Here is a 12,972-nt window from a genome sequence, read left to right on the forward strand (position 1 = left end):
CCATTCCATTCCTCCTGAAAGTTCTGCTGCATGATGGCGTTTGCCCACCTCTCAAGCCACAGTCAGCTAACAGAAGCTTGCCCTTTGCAGCAAGCATTCTTGTGCAAAGGCATCCTACTTCAAGAAGTAAGTCACGTGATAGTGGAACTATAGAGGGTATCTTGGGGCTTAGGACAACACGGGGGCAACCAAACCCAGGAAACCCCAGGCTGTGCAGCATTCAAATAGAAGCCCTGAGGGCTGGGAATAGGGTTCAGCTGGCTGCTTCCTTGCCTCGTGGGAACCAAGTCCAGGTTCCATCCACAGCACCCTATAACTAGGATATGAAAGTGAATGCCTATGATCTGAGCACTGAGGACATTCAGGCCAGGAGGATCAAAAGTTTGAGGTCATCCTTGGCTACATAGTGAGTTTGAGGCTAACCTGAGCTACGTGAGAGGAGGGGGGGAGGGAGCGAGCGGGGGGGGGGGGGGCAGGTAACAAATAGAAGCCCAAACTGGGCTGGAAGGAAATAAGAGGATATAAGGTTGCGGTGGTTCTCAAAGTGCGGCCCAGGCACCCTGTGGAGGGACCCCCGAGGCCCTTTCAAGGTGCCCACAAAGTCAGAACTGTTTGCATACATGGAGAAGACACTGCTAACCTTTTCCACTCTCGTTTTGCTCCTAGTGCAAGTGTCCTAACGCTACACACCAGGTGACTTCTGTCACTAAGGTAAAGCCCAACAGAGGGCCAGACCTTCAGGGCAACTCTTTCGCTTTTTCTGTTTGTTTTATGACAGTTGTTTCTTTTTCATCAAAATGTCAAGCAGAGTTACAACACATGGTAGGTGTCTATCTTCCTTTTACATTTTATTTCTTTTGGGCTGTGACACACAGGACCATGATGCATATGTGGAGGTCAAAGGGTAACCTGCAGGAGTCAATTCTCTTCCCATGATGTTCTGGGTTCTGGAAATCAAACCCAGGTCATCAGACTTGGTGGCAAGCACATTTATCAACTTGAGGCCAGCCTGGGCTATACAGTGAGACTGTGTCATAAAATCAAAGACAGTAAAAATAAACAATTTGCATAAACAAAGTCCCTTTAGGATCCTGAATTTCAAGGGTTAAAGTACCCCCCCACCCCGAAAGTTTACTAACTGCTGAAATATTAGACCTGGAATCTATGGGCTGAAGTCCTTCCACATACACACCTTGGAGAACCTTCAAAGGAAAAGGACATACAACTGCTCTCAGAGATTGAAGCCAAGTGGGTTTCACATCAGCACAGACCCTGGGTGCTCTGAGGCAGAGGAAAGGGGTCTTTGGGCAATCACTTGAACCTTGCGAAGATTATATTCCCATCTGCAAAATGCTCTGTCACCTCCCAGAATTTCCAGGGTACTCAAGGAATAAAGGAGCTGGCTACGGTTGCACATCTACTAGCAAAGAAGGGATGGAGGCCTGAAGGCAGAGCACCCTCGACCCACCAGGCAAGGCTGTCTCCGGTTGCTGGGAAACACGGAGGGATGGGTGGGTCCACATTTGTGGGATGAAAAAAAAAAGTTGCCTTTTTGGGGAATCAAGTCTGAACTTCAGGAAGACATTGCTGATCTCCTGGGGCCTATGCTTCAATGTCCTCCCTCCAGACTGCCTTTTCTTCAGAGACCGACCATCAGGGATCCCAAGTCCAGCCCCTTAGGAGCCAAGAGGGGGTGAAATGGGCCAGTCTCCCTCCATCCCTGAATCCAGAAGACAAGCCAGCAGCAGCTGGAGAGGGGGGAAACTGACAGTGCCACAGGGCCAACCCCAGGGGTCTGAGCAGGTCTATCTCAGTGGTCGATAAATCAAGAGCAAGACTCAATAGGAAACATGCAGCTTGGCTTTCTCATTCTTTGCTTTGCTTTGGTTTTGGTTTTAAGTAACTCAGAGTTTCTGGGCCTGGTGGCAGCCTGGCATCCTAGCTACTTGGAAGGCGGAGGCAGGAGAATTTCAAGTTCCAATCCTGCCTGAGCTAGAGTAAGTTCAAGGCCAGCCTAAATCACTGATTGAGACCCTGTCTCCAAATTAAACAAGCAAGCAAACAACAGCATAAAGAAAGAAAGGAGGGAAGGAAGGGAGGGAGGGAAGGAGGAAGGAAGGAAGGAAGGAAGGAAGGAAGGAAGGAAGAAAGAAAGAGAGCCAGTATGGTGGCACTCACCTTTAATCCGAGCACTGGGGAGGCAGAGGCAGGTGGATCTCTGAGTTTGAGGCCAGCCTGATCTATAGAGTGAGTTCTAGGACAGCCAGGACTATACTGAGAAACTCTGTCTTGAAAAACCAAAAGGCGGAGGAGAAGAAAAGAAAAAAAGAAACCCTGGGGCTCTAGCTCCGGAGTAGAAGGCTTGTCAGGCATGCATGAAACCTGGGTTCAATGCATAATATAACATGTTTAAAAATTCTTGCAGTCGTTTTGTAGTTAACTTTTTATTTTGAAAACAGGGACGTTACCAACTGTAACCCATACTCCCCAGATACAGTTCTAAAGTAATTTCACCAGTGCATACCACCACAGTAAAATATCAACTGCTCCTCAGCTACAAGCACCCCTTCCGGCAACTTCCCAAGGGCTCCCCTATGCACCCCCAAACCCACCCACATCCCAGTCCTTGGCACTGATCTGTTCCCTGTTTCTAGGCTTTTGTTCAAACACTATAAAAACAGGAGTAGAAAGCAAGTAAGAACTGAGGGCTGGCTTTCTTCACACAGATCATTCCTTTAAGGTTCATCCCAATCACCATACGCGTCAATAGTTCATTCCTTTTCATTCTTATCTACTATCCCACTGCGCATTAATTTGTTTCCCCATCCACCTACTGGAAAAGGTCTGGGTTGCTTCCAGTTTGTGGCTTTTAAATCCATGGACAGGTTTTTGTGCGAGCATAAGTTTTCATTTCTCATGGCGAATGCCCTCAGGGCACAGCTCTCTGGTAATTACCCCGGTTAGTTTGAAAGAAATCAACAACCATGTGGTTGTGAGTCTACATAATAAATAAATCAGTCTTTAAAAGAAAAAGAAAGAAACCGCCACTCTCCTCTCCAGAGGGCTTGCACCTGCTTTCCCTCCCTCCAGCTAGGCACTGTGAGGCAGGCTCCCTGGCAGTTCCCAGTATTGTCCCCGCTTTGTACTGTGGCCACTGAGACAGATACTGTGGCCGGGTGGTTTTGAGCATATAGAATGGAGTTGGATGCCCTAACATGGTGCTATGATGGTCTCACTGGAGCTGGACAACCAGATGTTAGCTCTCCTTCATGTGAACACCTGCTCCAGGACTAGCCCGAATTAGAGACAGATGGGAGACTAGCTCTCCTTTCTGGAAGGTTCCTGCCTGTCAATTAAAAACCCACCCAATCCTCCCGGCTACTTAGAGAAGCAGGCACTATCATGTCTGTCTTGCAAGTAAAGAAAACCGATGAAATCATTTAACCAACATCACGGCTTAAAAAATAGAGGAGCTGTGGTCTAGGGATGTAGCTCAGTTGTTGGGCTGCTTGTTAACATACAAGAAGCCCTGAGTTTACACACACACACACACACACACACACACACACACACACACCCTCTGGAGAGGACAGGGCTGCCCAGACTGAAGAGATCAAGAACATCTGAGATCTGTAAGATATACTTTTGGACTACAGGCCAAACTTAATCAGCAAACCTCCTGTATTAGTTCATTCACGTTTATCAGTCTGTTTGGGTTTAGCCCACACCATCTTCAACATCTCAATTAAGTACTCACATTTAAAACTTGGAGTTTTTATATCCAGTATCAGATATAGAACATCTCAAGGTCTGGCCACATGGACTCACATGGCAGCCACCAAAAGGTGCAGAGAAAGGCTGTATCCTCTCTTGGAGCACACACCTTCTAATTTACCCCAGTCCCTCCCGACATCCTACCCCACCTGACCTATGTTTGTGTCACCGATCACTAGCTCCTGTGGTCACTGAGTTTGGAGCCCTGTAGGAAGCAGAGGGACACAGCAGCATCCAAACACCAGAGATCCAGTCAGCACAGAAAAGGAAGGCCGTCTTGGACTCTCCACGACACGGAGCAGGGCACAGCCATTTACACCTCATAGCATGCACAGGCCTGTAAGCTACCCAGCAAGCCCTCAGCTAAGGTGTTTAGATTACAGGGACTGACAGTGGCCAGCATGCATACATCATGCCCTGGAGGAAGAGGGTCGCCTGGCATCCAGCTCACCTAAGTGTCCAGTGTCTTAACAGCGCTCTGACTGCACACACACTGGGTTCAGTGGCCCCAAAACACGCCAAGTGACAGCAGGAAGAAGTCATGCCAGGCGGCTGCATGCCAGCATGCTTTCCACTTCCCAAATACCTTCCTAGCAGAGGGTGGTAGCTCAGGCCTGTGATCCAGCACTTGAGAGGCTGAGACACGCTGGTTCCAGTGAGTATGAGGCCAGCCTGGGCTACACAGCAAGTTCCAAGGTTGCCTGGGCTAACAGTATTAGACCATGTGTCAAAGAAAAAATAAAAACCAAAAGAGAAACACTCCTTAACCATCATTTCCACCAGGTGTTCTAAGCATGGAAAGAGAAATGACGCAAACGAAAGTCACTTCTTTGTACGTTTAACGCACACTAATATAAACTATTGAAACCAAACCTGGTAATACAGGCCTGTAATCTCCTCCCCTCCTCTCTCCTTTTCCTTCCCCTCCTCTCCCCTCTCCTTCTCTTCCCTCCTCTCCCCTCCTTTCCCTTCCTTTCCTCTCTCCTCTCCTCCCCTTCCCTCCTCTCCTCTCCCTCTTATCCCCTTCTCTGCCCTCCCCTCCCTTCCTCTCCCCTCCTCAGTCTGCCGCTCATAGGTGGTAACATTAGAGCCACACCAGTCTCCCTTGTAAACCTACAGACAGTCGTCCCCCTTCCCCCCTACCACCCGAGGTTCCCAGCCTGGGGGAAGGGACAGCAGTGGTATTTAGATTAAAATGTAAAAACATCATTTGGTTTTCTGTGGATTTGTTTTCACAGTTACTGTTTATTTATGGAAGTGACATGAAATTTCCTTTTTTATATAACTCCATTTCAATCTACAACTAGTAGCTTGGTAGTAAAGAAAAATGAAATAATGACAGAATTCAGTGTTGGCAGAATATGTAAGTCACTGACATTTGGGGAAGCCGCCTCACAATGACAACTGGTTCTCATGACAACAGCCTTAGAACGACTCACATGGGCTTTTTGCGGGAGGGGGTGGTGGTTTAGTTTTAGTGCTGGGGAGGGAACTCAAGGCTATGCTCAGCAAGGGCTCTACCACTGAGTTGCAGCCCCCGCCCCAGAAGCATCCATAGGCACTCAACAAACACTTCTCAACATTTGCCACATGCCAGAAGTGTGCTAAGGGATGAGGGCAGACAGATGTGGTCCCTGCCCAGCTGATGGATGACAAAACAGGCAAGGGAGCACAGGATGAGTGACAGCTTGGTGGCAAGAGCTGGACTCCCCAACCCCCAAACTCCAGACAGACAGACAGACAGACCGTGCCACTGCCCTACCCTCTTTGCTCTAGGCCAAGAAATTAAGAACAGTCGCCCAGCCCCCTGGAGAAAGATAAGGACAGCATCTCCCCAGAGCCAGTAAAAGGGGCCAGGGCATATTTTCTGTGACTTTGCCTATTAGCCCCTCCTATCTCGCCCCTTGGGTTCCCTGGAGCAGGGCCCCAGGACAGCTCCCTCCTGACTGCTAGTTTTCAGGTGACCTAGTTTCCCCCAATAGACCCACACACCTCCCCCGCCCCCATCTGAGAAAACCCTGCTCAAGCTAATTAAAGAATTGCCTGGTGTGGCCAGCAGCAGCCAGGCAGGCCCCCCGGGAAGGGCACTGGCCTGGGTGCTGGGAGAACCCAGGAATCCAGGACTCCACTGAGCTGGGAAGTAGCTTCTTCAAGAGATTCTTGCATCCCAAACCACACTTGGACAATGGAAAGAGTGCAGGATACCAGGCCCTGGGAGAATGATAGTCTCAGTACCTTAAGGGGATCTCCCAAGGAAGCCAGGCCTGGAGGTAAATCCATGGTGGAACAGAAATATTGTAAGTATGTGGTGAGAGTCCCAATGGACTATCTGCTCAAAAAGGGGCTGGGCTGGGGGTATAAGCATGGGAGGGGTCTGCACAGGCCAAGGCAATGAAGTCATCCAGGAAGTATGTTGAGTCTGAGAAGAATCTGAGGCCAGGGGAAGTAGGGTGGGACATTGAATTTCCCCAACATCTGGGCCACGTACCAAAATAGTTCTATTGTGACCAACAGGAAGTTAAAGGCCAAACATTGGGCCCTGGGAGAAGCAGGAAAAGGCCACTAAAGTATTGTCACCTTGCCCCTCAAGACCTTGAGCTTGCCTGTCATCTAGCAGAGTCTAAACCTGGTTCTTCTTTGTGCACTTACTCAACATTGGTGCCCCGAGTACAAGGGGCCAGTGTGTGAATCTGGGCTCCCACAGACTGGGCACCACGAGCCAGACCAATAAGACAAAGGGCAAGAAAGTTGACCAGGGTCCTGTGGGGAGGTGGAGCTATAGATTGACAGGAAGCTCCTTGGGCCAAAGGCTGTGTATGACAGGTTTGCTGCTGGGAATGAGTGTACCCCTGGAGAAGAGAAGATTCATGGGGTCACAGACCTCCTCCATCATCTTGGGCCCTGAGTGGTCAGAGCTCTTCGCAAGCACCTGAGCCCAAACACAGAGATTGGTTCTAGGGTAGGCACACATCCTATGGAAGCCCAACCAGAAACCTTTCCTTCCCACTGAGCCAGAAGACCAAAGGGAAGGTGTTGCTGAAGGCAATCTCCAGATGAAGCCAACAGCTGGATGGCACAGGAAATGAAGGGGGTCCTTAATCACCAAGTCTCTGGACTCCAGCTGGCCAAGTCAACAAACTCCATTCATTACATAAGGCAGTTACCGATAACCCAGAACATCCTAACACTTGGCAAGGATATCTTTAAAGATGCAGGATTAGTGAGCCGGGAAGGGTGGAGGTCTCTTGCAGGGGGCTACTACTGACATTACCGTACTTTCTCCTACAACAGCCACTTCTAAGTGGAAGGTCAGCCCTGAAGGAGGGCAGAAGGTCAAGGCTGGGTTCCTACAGTAGTCAGGGCTGTTGACTTGGGAGGGAGGACCACCCCGCCAACACACACACACACACACACCCGGGAGCAGCTGATTGACGTATCTTTGGAATCCAGCCTACTGGTTTGAGAAAAACAGCACGAGGTAAGGTGGATTTAAATTGAAGAGACTTTCAAACATGAGTCAGAGAGAAGAGAGTTTCAAAGTTCACACTGTTAAAGAAAATGTTCTGCATTTTCCCCGGCTCCTCGGCTATTCTTCTCCACCGTCTTGGCAGCTCCGGAGGAAGGGCCACGAGCGCTTTTCTCCCATGTTTCCTGCACTGCTGAGCACAAGGGAAAAAGGAAAACAAAACAAACGGCCCTGGTGCCTCCTCCTAGCTCTCACTCAGGACCTACTTTTTCTCTTAAAGGATGCACACCCCCGCCCACCCACAATCTTTCTGAATAACAGCATCAATAGAGAGGCTCCACTCGTGAGCAAAGAGACTTCTGGGCCCTGGGTGCTCCAGATAGCTGAGTTAGAAATTACCCCTGTCCTTCCGGCCCCATTTTCAAGGGACTTGGTACACTGATTGTCCTACTCTAGTAGGGATGACCCTGGGCACTGCAACCATGCACAGGCCTCCTGGTTCTAAATCTGATGGGGGACCAGGGCCCTCATGGGTCTGTTCTTCGACTCCCTTTATTCCAGATACATTCCTTCATTCATAACTCCACACTGTGGCCCCGACCCCTTTGCCTGAAGCCCATTTACAGGCTTTCAAATTTATGAGCAGGACCCATAATCCACAGAAATGAAGAATGGCCAGACAATCCATGAACCGAGCTCTCTTGGGAAACAAAGCATGGTCAACCCTGGGGCACTAATGACCTTCGTCTGGACTCCTGAGGATCCTGGCTGCTCCAGCTTCAGGCAGAGTCAGGCTCGTGGACAGGCAGTGGAAGGAAGCAGCTTCGGTTTGGCTTAAGGAGAAAAAACCTTCTAATGAAAAAACACAGGCCAGCCCTGGAACAATGCTGGGGTCCCCAGGAACTCAATAACCACCCATCAGACTGCAAAGAGACAAGATACAGTGGGGTGGCAGACAGGTTGCCCAGGTGCCCCAACCCTGGCTGGACTGGGAAACCATCTCATTAGGAGAAAGAATTCTGCTGAGCGTGTCTGGAGCCCCACAGGTGGCCACGCAACCTGTCGGGTCCATTTCAAGCAGATGACTCTTCGATGCTTGGGGCTGGTTCTCATGTAAAGGTGACATGGCCTCCTTAGGCTTCCAAGACAACTTCAAAGGGGTCAATGGACACAGGAAGCCCGTGAACATATCAATCTTCCACACTGAGCTTCTCAGTAGACACTTGAACCCAGAGAAGCCAGACCACTTGTAGGTAAGAATGCCAGTGTGGGGAGGGGCTCAGAGGACAGACACAAAAGTGCAAAGGCCAGGAACACACAGACCTAATATAATGCCCGCAAACATCCCATGTGGCCCTGTCAATCACAGTCACCAGTTTCCCAAAGAAGCTTATATAATAGCTAAGTAGGGGGAAATGGGAGTCATATTACAAACACAGTTCCTCCAGGATTGGGGGTGTGGAACCCCCACCCCTGTGCAGGGACAGAAAAACTCCCTTGAAGCTAGAGGGATCATTTTCAAAGCAGACCACCCGTGGCCACAGAACATCCTCCTAGATCACGGATCATTAAGCAAGGGATGGATGGCTGTTAGTCTCGGCTCCATCATCTCCTCTGCGCCCCTCTCCCTTTCCCTCCCCTACTTAAGACCGTAGTCCTCAGTGTGGGGATATGGCTGAGGGAGCAACACACTCTCTGCACAAGCATACCGGAGTTCTGATCCCTAGAACTTACATAAACAGCGCTCTGGAGGGGAAGACGGGAAAACAGGGGATCCTCTATATCAAATTGAATAGATACCAGAAAGCTCAAAGTTCAAGTAAGAAGCCCTGTCTCCATATATAAAGTGGAGGATGACAGAGGAAGACACTCAGCACCAACCTCTAGCTTCCACGTGCACCCACATACACATTAACATGCGTGCACACATGCATGCACACATATACACGCAAAACCAGTTTAATCCTCTAGCCTTAAACACAAATGTCCAGAATGTTATCAAACCAGACGGAAGGGCCTCTCGGACCCCAGGACATCACTTGAACAACACAGAATCGCTGTCACTTCAAAGATGGACAAAAACCAAAGTTATCTGCAGCTCATCTACCCCTGGGGGTAGATGGACCTAGGCTCCATCGTGCTAAGGTATTGAAGGCCAGGTTCGAGAAAGTGACATTTTGAGCCAGCTATAGCAAAATGGCAGTGTGTACAGCTGTCTGTCCCCTCTCCCTGTACTGTCCCAGAGACACAGTATATTGTTGAAGGGCCCACCTGACCCCCTCCTCCATCTGGATGCAGAGATTTGTCCATCCCCGGCACTGAGGGCAGCACAGACTTTCTAGCATTCCAATCACTAACAGGACTCCTCTCTCCACCACAGACTTCTGGGAAACAGCCCTAGTGAGCTGTGACACCCCCACCCCTTCCCCCTGCAGCCAGGGGCAGGCTCAACCAGTTGGGAAGTTGCAGGGATGGCGATTTTACAAGACTTTCCATATGAACCACTTGCTGAGGTGTTAGAATAACGCCAAGGAAGCAACTGAGTTTAAAGATGGCCCTACCTGAAGGACGGGGTGAAAGAGGAAGGGGCCAGAGTGAATCCTAGTGATTCCAGCTCTCCGCCAGTCAGTGGCCTATCTGGGATTCAAACACAAAGTTTATGCACAAAAAACAACAGCAGAAGAACAGAGGAGAGACTCCCAAAGCACCCTAAGGGTTTTTAAAAGCTCTTCCACGTGAAGTACAAGATTTTAGAGTCTACAGCAATAGCAAAGAGACAACTAAGAAGACATATTGGGTAAGAAAGCAGACAGACCAATTCGCAGGAGAGAAGGTAACTGTCAAGATCGTTACAGAGCAAAACACAGCAAAACACGCACTTAGCTCAGCTAAAGGGAAGCCTTTCAGGGCCTGTTATCTGCACCCATGAAGCGAACCCAGGGAGAGAGCGTGCCAAGAAACAATAGCAGTCTCTCGAATTAGCACCTCTTCCCCCATCGAGCTCCACTGTAACATCTCCTGCGGGTAGTTCCACAGTTCTGAAGATGTAGCTATTGTCACCATTCCGAAGAGGAGAGGACTAGGCTGCCCCTATAGCTCAGTTGGTAGAGCGTTTGCCTAGCATGTGTGAGGCCCTGAGTGTGATCCCCCGCACCTGAGAAACTGGGTATGGTGAGGCACACCTCTAACCCCAGCACACTGGAGGTAGAAGCAGGTGGATTGCGAGTTCAGAGTCATCCTTGACTCTCTATCAAATCTGAGACAAGCCTGGAGTATATGAGACACTGTCTCCAAACAAAACAAAAACAGAAAACAGACTCGGAGAGGTTAGGGCACTTGTAAGTAGGGCAGTGGTCCAGCTATTCCTTGTTGGCATCTCTTTATCAGCTTGCCATCTGCTTGATGGGTCGGTGCCTAAACCATTTGCTTGGTATGTTTAGTATCTCCCCTACTAGAAAATAAAAAGGGAAAAAGGCAGGCAAAGAAGATGAGCTCTGAAGTCTGACTGGGTAAGAAGGGGAATTCTTGTTTGTTTATTGGTTTTCATTTTGTTCTGGCTTTTGGTTTTGTTTTAAGTCAGACTGACCAGGAACTAACTATGTAACCAAAGGTGACCCAGAACTCCTGATTTTCCTGCCTCCACTCCCCACGTGCTGGGATTCAGGCCTGGGCTGTGACACTGGCTAGAAAAAGTATTGTGAAGGGAAATAAAGGAAATCCACGCAGAGTAAGAAATAGCTGACTCGGATCAGAACTTCGCTGAGTGTCAGAAAGGACTTCATATGTAGGCTTGGCCAGGAAACGGGTGTCCCTCACTCTAACCTTCACTTACTGTCCCTTTCAAGGCACTAGGGGCTCAGCCTCCACGGCCAGACATCCCCTTTCTGGTAAGTGAGTTTTCATTCTCTTTTCTCTGAACAACTCCCAACCCAGAGTCACAACAGCAACTGTCTGGTCCTCTCCTGTCCAGGGCATGAAACAGGAAGTTACCAGAACCTCTCCAGTTTGATGAATAGGTTTTTTTTTTTTTAATTCAAAATGCAGGTTTTGAAGTCTCCCGGTATGGCACCTGTGACCTCCTGGGTTACCATGCAGAGATGCACGCTGTGGGCTGTGGCAGACTGCATGACAATGCTTCTGTCACTGCCTGTGATCTGCAGCCAGAGTTCCTTCCTTTGATTCCCTCCTCCTGGGCGTGCAGAACTCTGAGCAGACCCCGGCTTCTCTATTCCCTTTGAACCTGAAAGTCCCATTGCAGGAAGCCGTGTTACTATAGCAATAGAATTCAGTTTCCTGAGTCAAAACCCGAGGCTCACTCTATTAACCATGGCGCTTTGCACTTAGGTGTCTGGGACACTCTCATCTCCTCTCAAATGATGGCAACTCTCTCTAGTTCGTATTTCAGGCCATTAACAAGTAACTAGTTTGGAAGGGTTCTGTGTGTGTGTGTGTGTGTGTGTGTGTGTGTGTGTGTGTGTGTACGCCCCTGCACCCACACACATGTAGACATGTAGATGTATAGGGGAAAGGACAGAGGTCAGAGGCTGATGTCTGGTGTCTTCCTCCATCACTCTCCACCTTATTTTTTGAGAAAAAGTCTTTCGTGGTGCCTGGAACTCACCAACTTGGCTAGACTGAATTCCAGGGGTTCACCCACCTCTGCCTCTCCAGCACTGGGGTTGCAGGTATGTGCCTCCATGACCAGCTTCCACACAGGTGCAGGGTTCCAAAATCAGGGCCTCACACTTGTGCACAGGCGCTTTACCAACTGATCCATCTCCACAGCCCTAATTTGGGTTTTTTTTTTCTGGAAATTTTCTCTACCAATTCCCTTTTATTTTCAATGTGAAGCTTTCTTTACTTAGCAGCAAACGAGTATTCATTTTCACCTGCTGCCCCAGAAGCAGGAAGGTGGGTGGTTCCGAGGGCTGCTGAGTGGACAAAGCTGCTGCCGTTCAGCAAGATTCTACAGCTAGCGAGGGCAGAGAGCTCCTGCAGGGCCAACCCTCCTGCCTACATACAACTGGGAACTCCAGACACTGCCCATCCACCCTCCAAAGAAGACCTGCTGGGAATCACCAAAAACCAAGCAGAAGCTCCAGGGGACTCAACAGTTAAAAGACGAAAGCAGTACAAGGCGACTTGTATTTTTCTAGCTTCTGAATGTGGGGGGATTTCCCTCCATCAGACGTGTTGTGTAGCAGCTAATCTTTGGGTAAAGATTTCTCTCTCATGACTTGAGCAATTAAAGGGCAAAATTCAGTCAGCAGCAGCTGGAAAGCAAAGAAAGGTATCTGCCCCCCCACCACCACCACCAAAAGATAAAGTTAAAGGACAGTAACTAAACATGGAGTAGTATATGACATCTGGTCAAAGCAGAAAGGGTGCTGGGAGAGAAGCAGGGTGGGAGACTGTACCCCACGTTGCCTGGATGCTACATATCCTGGAAAGATGCCAAGTAGTACAAATCAGCCTTAAAGAAGTGCCCAAGATCTCAGCTGTTGCACACTGCGCTGGCTCATTTTAGGTCAACGTGACACAGGCTAGAGTCACTTGAGAGGAAAGAACCTCAGTTGAGAAAATGCCTCCATAAGACAGGCTGTAGGCAGGCTTTAGGGCATTTCCGTAATTAGCGATCAATGTGGAAAGGCTCAGCCCATGGTGGGTGGTACCACCCTGGGCTGGTGGTTCTGGGTTCTATAAGAAAGGAGCCAAGCAAGCCATAAGGAGCA

The 12,972-nt window shown here is 49.3% G+C and overlaps 1 protein-coding gene across 1 annotated transcript in view; it reads right to left on the bottom strand.

Moving 5' to 3' along the window:
- Window positions 1-12,972, bottom strand: part of Ppp1r16b (protein phosphatase 1 regulatory subunit 16B) — a 91,710-nt gene that overhangs the window by 63,720 nt on the left and 15,018 nt on the right. The window lies entirely within an intron of this gene.

Source organism: Microtus oregoni, unplaced genomic scaffold (genome assembly GCF_018167655.1).
Source record: "Microtus oregoni isolate MIOR12 unplaced genomic scaffold, Mior012 000020F_ref0000438, whole genome shotgun sequence".
NCBI classification, from domain to species: Eukaryota; Metazoa; Chordata; class Mammalia; order Rodentia; family Cricetidae; genus Microtus; species Microtus oregoni.